The 10,189-nt window shown below is 46.2% G+C and overlaps 1 long non-coding RNA gene across 2 annotated transcripts; it reads right to left on the reverse strand.

Moving 5' to 3' along the window:
* Nucleotides 1–881: 881 nt before the first annotated feature.
* LOC141582737 (uncharacterized) lies at nt 882–9,671 on the reverse strand. 2 transcript variants are annotated; one of them, XR_012515612.1, is made up of 3 exons: nt 9,539–9,671; nt 1,447–1,546; nt 882–1,007 (listed from the first exon to the last, which is right to left on the reverse strand). It is a non-coding gene; the product is annotated as an uncharacterized LOC141582737 (long non-coding RNA). The 2 variants fall into 2 exon arrangements; XR_012515614.1 differs by lacking the exon at nt 9,539–9,671 and adding an exon at nt 7,748–8,395.
* Between the last annotated feature and the right edge of the window lie 518 nt (nt 9,672–10,189).

The following is a 10,189-nucleotide window of genomic DNA, read 5'->3' on the forward strand; positions in this document are numbered from 1 at the left end:
AAGGAGCCCAGCTGCCAGAGGTGTGTGAACCACAGCAACTGCATCTTGAATAGGAGATGGGTAAAAGGAGGCTGAGACCTACTGGGCTGCGTTCCCAGGCAGTGAAGGCATTCTAAGTCACAGGATGACATAGGAGGTCAGCACAAGATACAGGTCACAGAGACCTTGTCGATAAAACAGGCTGCAGTAAAGAAGCCAATCCAAAACCCATCAAAACCATGATGGCCAGGAGAGTGACCTCTGGTCGTCCTCACTGCCACATTGCCACCAGTGCCTTGACAGTTTATAAATGCCATGGCAACAACAGAAAGTTGCCCTGTATGATCTAAAAAAGGGGAGTCATGAATAATCTACCCCCCCATTCAGCATGTCATGAAGAAATAACCCTAAAGATGGGCACCAGTGCCCTCTGGGCTGCTCTATGGAGTAACCATTCTATCTTTACTTTCCTAAAAAACTTGCTTGTCTAGGAAAGCATAAACTTGCTCTGTGGCTCACACCTGTAACCCCAGCACTTTGGGAGGCTGAGGGAGGCGGATCACCTGACGTCAAGAGTTTGAGAGCAGCCTGGCCAACATGGTGAAACCCCATCTCTACTAAAAATATAAAAATTAGCCAGGTGTGGTGGCAAGTACCTGTGATCCCAGCTACTTAGGAGACTGAAGCAGAAAAATCACTTGAACCCCAGAGGAGTAGGTTGTAGTGAGCCAAGATCACACCACTGCCCTCTATCTAGCCTGGGCAACAGAGTGAGACTCCATCTGAAAAACAAACAAACAAAAAAAAATGTGTTTTCACTTTATGTACTCACCCCGAGTTGTTTCTTGCACGAGATTCAAGAACCCTCCCTTGGGGTCTGGATCGGGTCCCCTTTCCTGTAACACAGCTGCAGATCCTGCAGGGGGTCAGACTTGGGTCCTAAGATGCAGTCGGGGAATGTCATAATGGCAGCCACCAGGTCTCAGGGATCTGGGCTCATGGGGGTCTGCTGGGTCAGGAGGCACCTGCTGAATATGGGGTTCTTCAATGTCAGGGAGGGGAATGGTCCACTTACACGATGGGGAGAGGATTATATTCAAGACAGAACATGCACGCACATGGCGGACTATGAGATGTTCCTGGCCACAACAGTGAATTTGGGACCTCTGGAATCAGGACCAGGTTCAAATCCTGACTCTGACGCTTGTGAGTGTGGCAATGGGGCAAGCCACCTCCCTAATGTGCAATTCTCTTGTCTGCACAATGGGAACAGAGTTGTCTTTATTTTGCATGTTTGCTTATTACATTTAATTATTTCCCTAATCTTCATTTTACCCTCATGAGGGTTGTCAGACTTAGCAAAGCATCATGCAGATGCACAGTTACCTTCGAAGACAAAGAGTAAATAAGGTTTTAGTTTAAGTCTCGTGCATTATTTGAGACATACACGAAGAGTCCAAAACTCACACTTCACTGGATGTCCTGTGTTTTCTCTGGCAACCCGGCTCCCCACCGACGTGGTGCTTTTGGGATAGTTATCTCCCGCTCTCAGCTTTGGTTTCTATATCTGGAAAATGTGGAAGTGGGAGGTAGAATAAATGATTTTGAAGTTGCTGTGACTTTCTGAGAGTCCTTCACATGTTACTTGAACCCATTCTCTTGCCAAGCCCAAGCCCCACCCCAACTCCAGTCTGCATGCCTCAGTTTCCCCTCTCAGTCCTTAGGAATACTGTTTTTTTAAAAAAACTGGAGTCTCGCTTTGTTACCCAGGCTAAAGGGCAGTGTCACGATCTTGGCTCACTGCAACCTCTGCTTCCCAACCAATGCTGTCTCAGCCTCCCGAGTAGCTGGGATTATAGGCGTGAATCATTATGCCTGGCTAATTTTTAAATTTTTAGTATAAAAATTAGGGTTTCACCATATAGGGTTTCACCATGTTGCCAGGCTGGTCTCGAACTACTGGCCTCAAGTGAACTACCCGTTTTAGCCTCCCTAAGTACTGGGATTACAGGTTTGACCCACCCCACCCAGCTCAAAGACAATGGAACACTACTTTCTAATCTTGAGTCAGTTTCACTTATGCAGCAATGGCGCCAGCTGGTGGCTCCATGGAGAAGTGCCCTGAGGGTAAACTGCCCGCAGCAGGGATCGGAAAAACACTCAAAGGAATCTGACAGAAGATTAGCATCTCTGGGAGAAAAAATGGTTCAATAAACTGTAGCAACCCCAGTATCCACACCTCCTTCACCAGGATCTCATGGTGATGTTAGGAGCTGTCTACCAAGAGGCAGGAAAAATGCACAGGGAAAGTGACACAGTGCATTATCTGCAGGTATCTTGGTCTTCTCTGATTTTTTTTTTTTTTTTTTTTTTTTGAGGTGGAGTCTTGCAATGTCCCTCAGGCTGGAGTGCAGTGGTGTAATCTCATCTAACTGCAACTTACACCTCCCGGGTTCAACTGATTCTCCTGCCTCAGCCTCCTTAGTAGCTGGGATTACAGGGGCCTGCCACACCATGCCTGGCTAATTTTTGTATTTTCAGTAGAGATGAGGTTTTGCCATGTTGTCCAGGCTGGTCTTGAACTCCTGACATCAAGTGATCCACCTGCCTCAGACTCCTAAAGTGCTGAAATTTCAGGCATGAGCCACCACACACAGCCTGGTCTCCTCTGATTTTAGCAATGATGGTGTCGACCTGATCAATTGCCCTGAATTTTCCCTTGTTCTTCCTGTCTGTCTCTTTCTTCCTAATGAAGCCACGTATGCACTACACATCAAGCACTGTCTGAGTGCCTTCTATTGCATTTGCTAAGCACCTAATGTTTGCAAGGCCCTAGAATACAAGGTGAAGGAATTAGAAAAAAGTCCTGGCCCCTAGTCCTGCCAAAAACAATCATATGTATGCGCATTTCATTTTTTAAAAAGTATTCAATTATAATCAAAATGCCACTAACATTTTCACAAGGTCAGGCGCAGTGGCTCACACCTGTAATCTCAGCACTTTGAGAGGCCAAGATGGGTGTATCATTAGAGGTCAGGAGTTGGAGGCCAGCCTGGCTGACCTGGTGAAACCTGGTGTCTACTAAAAATACAAAAATGAGCCAAACCCAGTGGCACACGCCTATAATCCCAGCTCCTCAGGGGGCCGAGACTGGAGAACTGTTTGAAACCAAGAGGCAGAGGTTGCAGTGAACTGAGATTGTACCACTGCACTCCAGCCTGGGTGATGTAGCCAGACTCTGTCTCAAGAAAATAAAACATTTTTTACTATTTTTAGAAAGAGTGTCTTGCTCTGTCTCAGAGCTGGAATTCAGTGGCTTGATCACAGTTCACTGAAACCTTGAACTGCTGGGCTCAAGGGATCCTCCTGCCTCAGCCTCCCAAGTAGTTAGTACTATAGGTGCACACTATAACCAACATGCCCAGTTAATATAAAATTTTTTTTTGTAAAGATAGGATCTCTCTGGTTGGTATGTTACTCAGACTAGCCTTGATCTCCTGGCATCCAGTGATCCTCCCACCTCAGCCTCCATATGCCATTATACCTTAATGGTACCTAGCCAGGGCTTAGTACTTAAATGTACTTAGTATTTAAATGTACTTAGCCAGAATCACCTATACCTGTGATCCCAGTACTTTGGGAAGCCGAGGTAGGATGATCACCTGAGGCCAGGAGCTTGAGAGCACCTGCCCAACGTACTGAAACCACATCTCTACTAAAAATACAAAAAAAATTATCTAGGTGTGGTAGTGCCTGTAATCCCAGCTACTAGGGAGGCTGAGGCACATGAATTGCTTGAACGCTGGAGGTGGAGGTTGCAGTGAGCTGAGATCACACCATTGCATCAGCCTGGCCAACAGAGGGAGACTCTGTCTCAAACAAACAAACATCTAGCCAGGGCTCTGGAAACCATGGCATATAGTATCTACACAGGAGACATAGAGATCCCACCATCTGTTTTTTTTTTTTTGAGACGGAGTTTCGCTCTTGTTACCCAGGCTGGAGTGCAATGGCTCTGTCTCGGCTCACCGCAACCTCCGCCTCCTGGGTTCAGGCAATTCTCCTGCCTCAGCCTCCTCAGTAGCTGGGATTACAGGCATGTGCCACCATGCCCAGCTAATTTTTTGTACTTTTAGTAGAGACAGGGTTTCACCATGTTGACCAGGATGGTCTCGATCTCTCAACCTCGTGATCCACCCGCCTCGGCCTCCCAAAGTGCTGGGATTACAGGCTTGAGCCACTGCGCCCGGCTCACCATCTGTTTTTATACAGCTCATGAGCTGCCCAAGAATGTTTATTGGTTTTATATTTTTAAATACTTGAAAAAAATCAGACTGGGCACAGTGGCTCACACCTGCAATCCCAGCACTTTGGGAGGCTGAAGTGGGAGGATCACCTGAGATCAGGAGTTGGAGACCAGCCTGGCTAACATGGTGAAACCCCATCTCTACTAAAATACAAAGATTAGCCAGGCCTGGTGGCACACACCTGTAATCCCAGACTATAGTGCAGTGGTTCAGTCTTGGCTCACTGCAATCTCTGCCTCCTGGGTTCAAGTAGTTCTCCTGCCTCAGCCTCCCAAGTAGCTAGGACTACAGGTGTGTACCACCATGCCCACCTTTTTTTTTTTTTGTATTATTAGTAGAGATGGAGTTTTACCATGTTGGGGAGGATGGTCTCGATCTCCTGACCTCATGATCTGCCCACCACAGCCTCCCAAAGTGATGGGATTACAGGCATGAGCCCCAGCATTTTTTTTTTTTTTTTGAGAGAGGGTTTCGCTCTGTGGAGGTGCAGGCTGTGCTGAGTTCTGACTGTACTACTGTACCCAGGCTGGAGTGCAGAAGTGACATAACGGCTCACTGCAGCCTCCACCTTCCCTGGATTCAAACGATCCTCCCCCTTCAGCCTCGTGAGTAGCTGGCTACAAGAACATGCCAACATGCCTGGCTAATTTTTTTGTGTTTTTTTTTTAGAGACTGGGTCCCTCTATGTTATGCACGCTGGTCTCAAACACCTGGCTTCAAGCAGTCCCCCTGCCTTAGCTTCCCAAAGTCCGGAAGTCTGGATATTACAGCGGTGAGCCACTGTACTCAGTCTGTATTATCCTTACAAATGAATATTTTTTTTTCTTTTTTGAAGACAGGGTCTCAGTCTGTCATCCAGGCTCACTGCATCCAGGTGCAATTGTGGCTGACTGCAGCCTCCACCTCTCAGGCTCAAGCAGTCCTCCTGCTTCAGCCTCCCAGTAGCTGGGACCACAGGTGCACCACCATGTAAGACTAACTTATTTTTTGTAGAGATGGGCTTTCACCCTCCTGCCTGGGCTGATCTCAAACAGCTGGACTCAAATGATTCTCCAGCCTCAGCCTCCCAAAGTGCTGGGATTACAGATGAGAGCTGCCAAACCCAACCCGTTTTATTGCTTATAGTAGTTACCTGTATTAGAAGACATTCCAAGCCGGGCGCAGTGGCTCAAGCCTGTAATCCCAGCACTTTGGGAGGCTGAGGCGGGTGGATCACGAGGTCAAGAGATCGAGACCATTCTGGTCAGCATGGTGAAACCCCGTCTCTACTAAAAAATACAAAAAATTAGCTGGGCATGGTGGCACATGCCTGTAATCCCAGCTACTCAGGAGGCTGAGGCAGGAGAATTGCCTGAACCCAGGAGGCAGAGGTTGCGGTGAGCCGAGATCGCGCCATTGCACTCCAGCCTGGGTAAACAAGAGTGAAAACTCTGTCTCAAAAAAAAAAAAAAAAAAAAAAAAAAAAAAAAAAAAAAAAGATATTCCATTGTGTTCAAGCCCCTGGCTGACCAAAAACTCCACGGCCATCACTCTGAGCCTGCTTATAGAGAAGACTAGTAGGGGTTGCATTGCCTTTTCTTTTTTCTTTTGAGATGGAGTCTTCTCTGGCCCCAGGCTTAAGTGCAGTGGCGTGATCTAAGCTCACTGCTAGCTCCATCTTCGAGGTTCAAGTGATTCTCCTGCCTCGGTCTCCCAATTAGCTGGGATTGCAGGCACATGCAACCATACCCGGTTCATTTTTGTATTTTTAGTAGAGCCAAGGTTTTGCCATCTTAGCCAGGCTGATCTTGAACTCCTGACCTCAAGTGATGTGCCCACCTCAGCCTCCCAAAGTGCTAGGATTACAGGCATGCACCCCCATGCGTGGCAGAAGGATCGGATTTTCTCATTTTATTTTTTAGATGGAGTCTCACTCTGTCACTCAGGCTGGAGTACAATGGTGTGGTCTCGGCTCACTGCAACCTCCACCTCCCGGGATTCTCAGGCCTCAGCCTCTTGAGTAGCTGGGACTACAGGCATGTGCCACCACACCTGGCTAATTTCTGTATTTTTAGTAGAGATGGGGTTTCTATGTTGGCCGTGATGGCCTCGAACTCCTGACCTCTGGTGATCTTCTCACCTCCACCTTCTAAAGTGCTGAGATTACAGGTGTAAACCACCGTGCTGAGCCATGGGTTTTCTTGAACCAAGGCATATTCCTTGTCATGTTTAACAAAATTGTGCCCCAGCCTTGTACTTTCCTTGATTCATCCTCCTTTGAATAGCAAACCTCTCAAAAGCTGTAAGGAACATGGAAGAGCCACTAGCCAGGTGGGCTGGGGTCCCAAGCAGTTGCCACCACCTTTCCCAGGATGTACACGGGGTCTCATGTACCTGTCCTGTTATCTCCTAGGTCAGATCGTCGACACCGTCTGGGTGAAAAAAGGAGACCAGACCTTGTTTTCTTCCATGTTCAAAGCCAGTATCACCATCCACAACATTGCTGTCAGTGCGTGCCTGACCCACCAGTAGCCTGGAAATATTTAGACCTGGTTTATTAACCACACACCTGCCAGACCCAACCCAGCCAAAACACTAAATCGACCGAACGCAGTGACCCACACCTGTAATCCCATCACTTTGGGAGGCCGAGGCCGGTGGATCTCCTGAGGTCAGGAGTTTGAGACCAGCCTGGCCAACATGGTGAAATCCCATCTCTACTGAAAATATAAAAATGAGCCAGGTGTGGGGGTGCACACCTGTAATCCCAGCTACTTGGGAGGCTGAGGTGGGAGAATCATTTGAACACAGGAGGTGGAGTTGCAGTGAGCTGAGATTGAACCACCGCACTCCAGCCCGGGCAGAGCATGACACTCCATCTCAAAAAACAACAGTAATGAGGCTGGGCCTGGTGGCTCACGCCTGTAACCCCAGCACTTTGGGAAGCCAAGGCAGGTGGATCACGAGGTCAAGAGATTGAGACCATACTGGTCAACATGGTGAAACCCCGTCTCTACTAAAAAATATAAAAAAATAGCTGGGCATGGTGGCACATGCCTGTAATCCCAGCTACTCAGGAGGCTGAGGCAGGACAATTGCCTGAACCCAGGAGGCGGACGTTGCGGTGAGCCGAGATCGTGCCATTGCACTACAGCCTGGGTAACAAGAGCGAAACTCCGTCTAAAAAAAAAGACGACAACAACAACAACAACAACAGTAACAACAACAAAAACACAAACTCAAACTCCAGCCCTTTTTTTTTTTCCTTTTTTTTTTAAGAGATAGATAGGGACTTCCTGTGTTGTTCAGGCTACAGTGCAGTGGTATAATCATAGCCCACTGCAGCCTCTTACTCCCAGGATCAAGCATTCCTCCCACCTTAGCCTCCTGAGTAGCTGGGATTACAGGTGAATGCTACCATGCCCAACTAATATTTGTGTGTGTGTGTGTGTGTGTGTGTGTGTGTGGAGATGGGGTCTCACCATGTTGGCCAGGCTGGCCTCAAACTCTGAGCTTCAAGTGATCCTCCCATCTCAGCCTTCCAAAGTCCTGGGATTACAGGTATGAGCCTCTGCTCCTGGCCAAAACCTAATTACACATTCGTGAATGACAGAGAGCATGAGCTTCTGTGTCCTTTAACAATGAAATGCAAAACCCATCGGTATGCTGCATCCAGACCCATCTCACATGCAGGGATACACAAAGACTCAACATAAATGGATGGAGAAAGATTTACCAACCAACTTGAGAGCAAAAATAAGTTAATTAATAAAAAGCAGGAGTTGCAATTCTCGCCTCTGATACAATAAACTTTAAAGCAACAAAGATCAAAAGAGGCAAAGAAGGACATTACATAATGGTCAAAGGATCAATGCAACGAGAAGAGCTAACGATCCTAAATATATACGCACCCAATACAGGAAATCCCAGATTACGTAAGACTTATAAAGAGACAGACTCCCACACAATAATAGGGGGAGACTTCAACATCAATATTAGACAGATCAACGAGACAGAAAATTAACAAGGATATCCAGGACTTGAACTCACATCCGGAACAAGTAAACTTAATAAACATTTATAGAACTCTCCATTTTAAATACACAAAATATACACTCTTATCAGTACCACATCATACCTACTTACAGGTTTAAATTTATAGGTTGGCTGCTTGTTTGTTACTTTCTTTCCTCATTTTTTTCCTGTCTCCATTATTAAGCAAAACTACTGGCATAAAAGATGTTTTCAATACCGGTTTTCAGACTGCATTCTAGCCTGGGCAATAAAGCAACACTCCCGTTCTCTCTCCCTCTTCCTCTTTCTTCCTCTCCTTCATTCTTTTTAATTATTCTTTTTTCTTTCTTTCTTTCCTTTTTTTTTCCTTAAAAACAACAACGGCCGGACACGGTGGCTCAAGCCTGTAATCCCAGCACTTTGGGAGGCTGAGGCGGGTGGATCACAAGGTAAAGAGATCGAGACCATCCTGGTCAACATGGTGAAATCCCGTCTCTACTAAAAATACAAAAAATTAGCTGGGCATGGTGGTGCGTGCCTGTAATCCCAGCTACTGAGGAGGCTGAGGCAGGATAATTGCCTGAACCCAGGAGGCGGACGTTGCGGTGAGCCGAGATCGTGCCATTGCACTCCACCCTGGGTAACAAGAGCGAAACTCAGTCTCAAAAACAACAACAACAACAACAACAACAACAACAACAACAATGAAATGGATTATTCGTTGGATATAACATTGCTGGGGATGCTGTAACAAAGTGCCACAAACTAAGTGGCTTAGAATAAGACAAATTTGTTGTCTCAGGCCAGATGCCGTGGCTCATGTCTGTAATCCCTGTACTTTGGGAGCATTAGTGAGAGGATAACTTCAGGTCAGGAGTTCAATACCAGCCAGGCCAACAGGATGAAACCCCACCTGTACTAAAAACAATACAGCCGGGAGTGGTGGCTCACACCTGTAATCCTAGAACTTTGGGAGGCTGAGGTTGGCAGAAATAGAGCTCAGGAGTTTGAGACCAGCATAGCCAACATGGTGAAACCCCATCTCTACTAAAAATATAAAAATAAGCTGGCTGTGGGGGTGCATGCCTGCAATCCTAGCTACTCAGGAGGCTGAGGCAGGAGAACTGCTTGAACCCAGAGATGGAGGTTGCAGTGAGCTGAGATTGCACCACTGCACTCCAGACTGGAGGAAAGAGCAAGAATCCATCTCGGGAAAAAAAAAAAAAAAAAAAAGAAAAGCCAGGTATGGTTGCATGTACCTGTGTTCCCAAGCTACTCAGGAGGCTGAGGTTGGAGGATTGCTTGATTCAGGGAGGATGAGGCTGCAGTGAGCTGAGATCACACCACTTCACTCCAGCCTGGGTGACAGAACAAGACCCTGTCTCAAGGAAAAAATATTTAATTCTTTCTTTTTCTTTCACAGGCAACAAAATTTTCTTTTAGTAAGGACAACAGTTACGCTTCCAAGCAGTGTTATTTTCAAAAATACAAATACAACCCTTAGATGTATCTCGGAAAATAATACAAATACAACCCCAAGCTGCGTTATTTTCAAAAATACAAATACAACCCTTAGCTGTATCTAAAAAAATAATACAAATACACCCCCAAGCTGCGTTATTTTCAAAAATACAAATACAGCCCTTAGCTGTATCTCAGAAAATAACACAAATACACCCCCATGCTCGTTTATTTTCAAAAATAAAAATACAAACCTTAGCTGTTTCTCGGAAAATAATACAAATACACCCCCAAGCTGTGTTATTTTCCAAAACACAAATACAAAACTTAGCTGAATCTGGGAAAATAATACAAGTACACCCCCAAGCTGTGTTACTTTCAAAAATAAAAATACAACCTTAGATCTATCTGGGAAAATCATACAAATACACACCCAAACTGTGTTATTT

This window comes from Saimiri boliviensis, chromosome 2, assembly GCF_048565385.1.
Source record: "Saimiri boliviensis isolate mSaiBol1 chromosome 2, mSaiBol1.pri, whole genome shotgun sequence".
In the NCBI taxonomy this organism is placed as follows: domain Eukaryota; kingdom Metazoa; phylum Chordata; class Mammalia; order Primates; family Cebidae; genus Saimiri; species Saimiri boliviensis.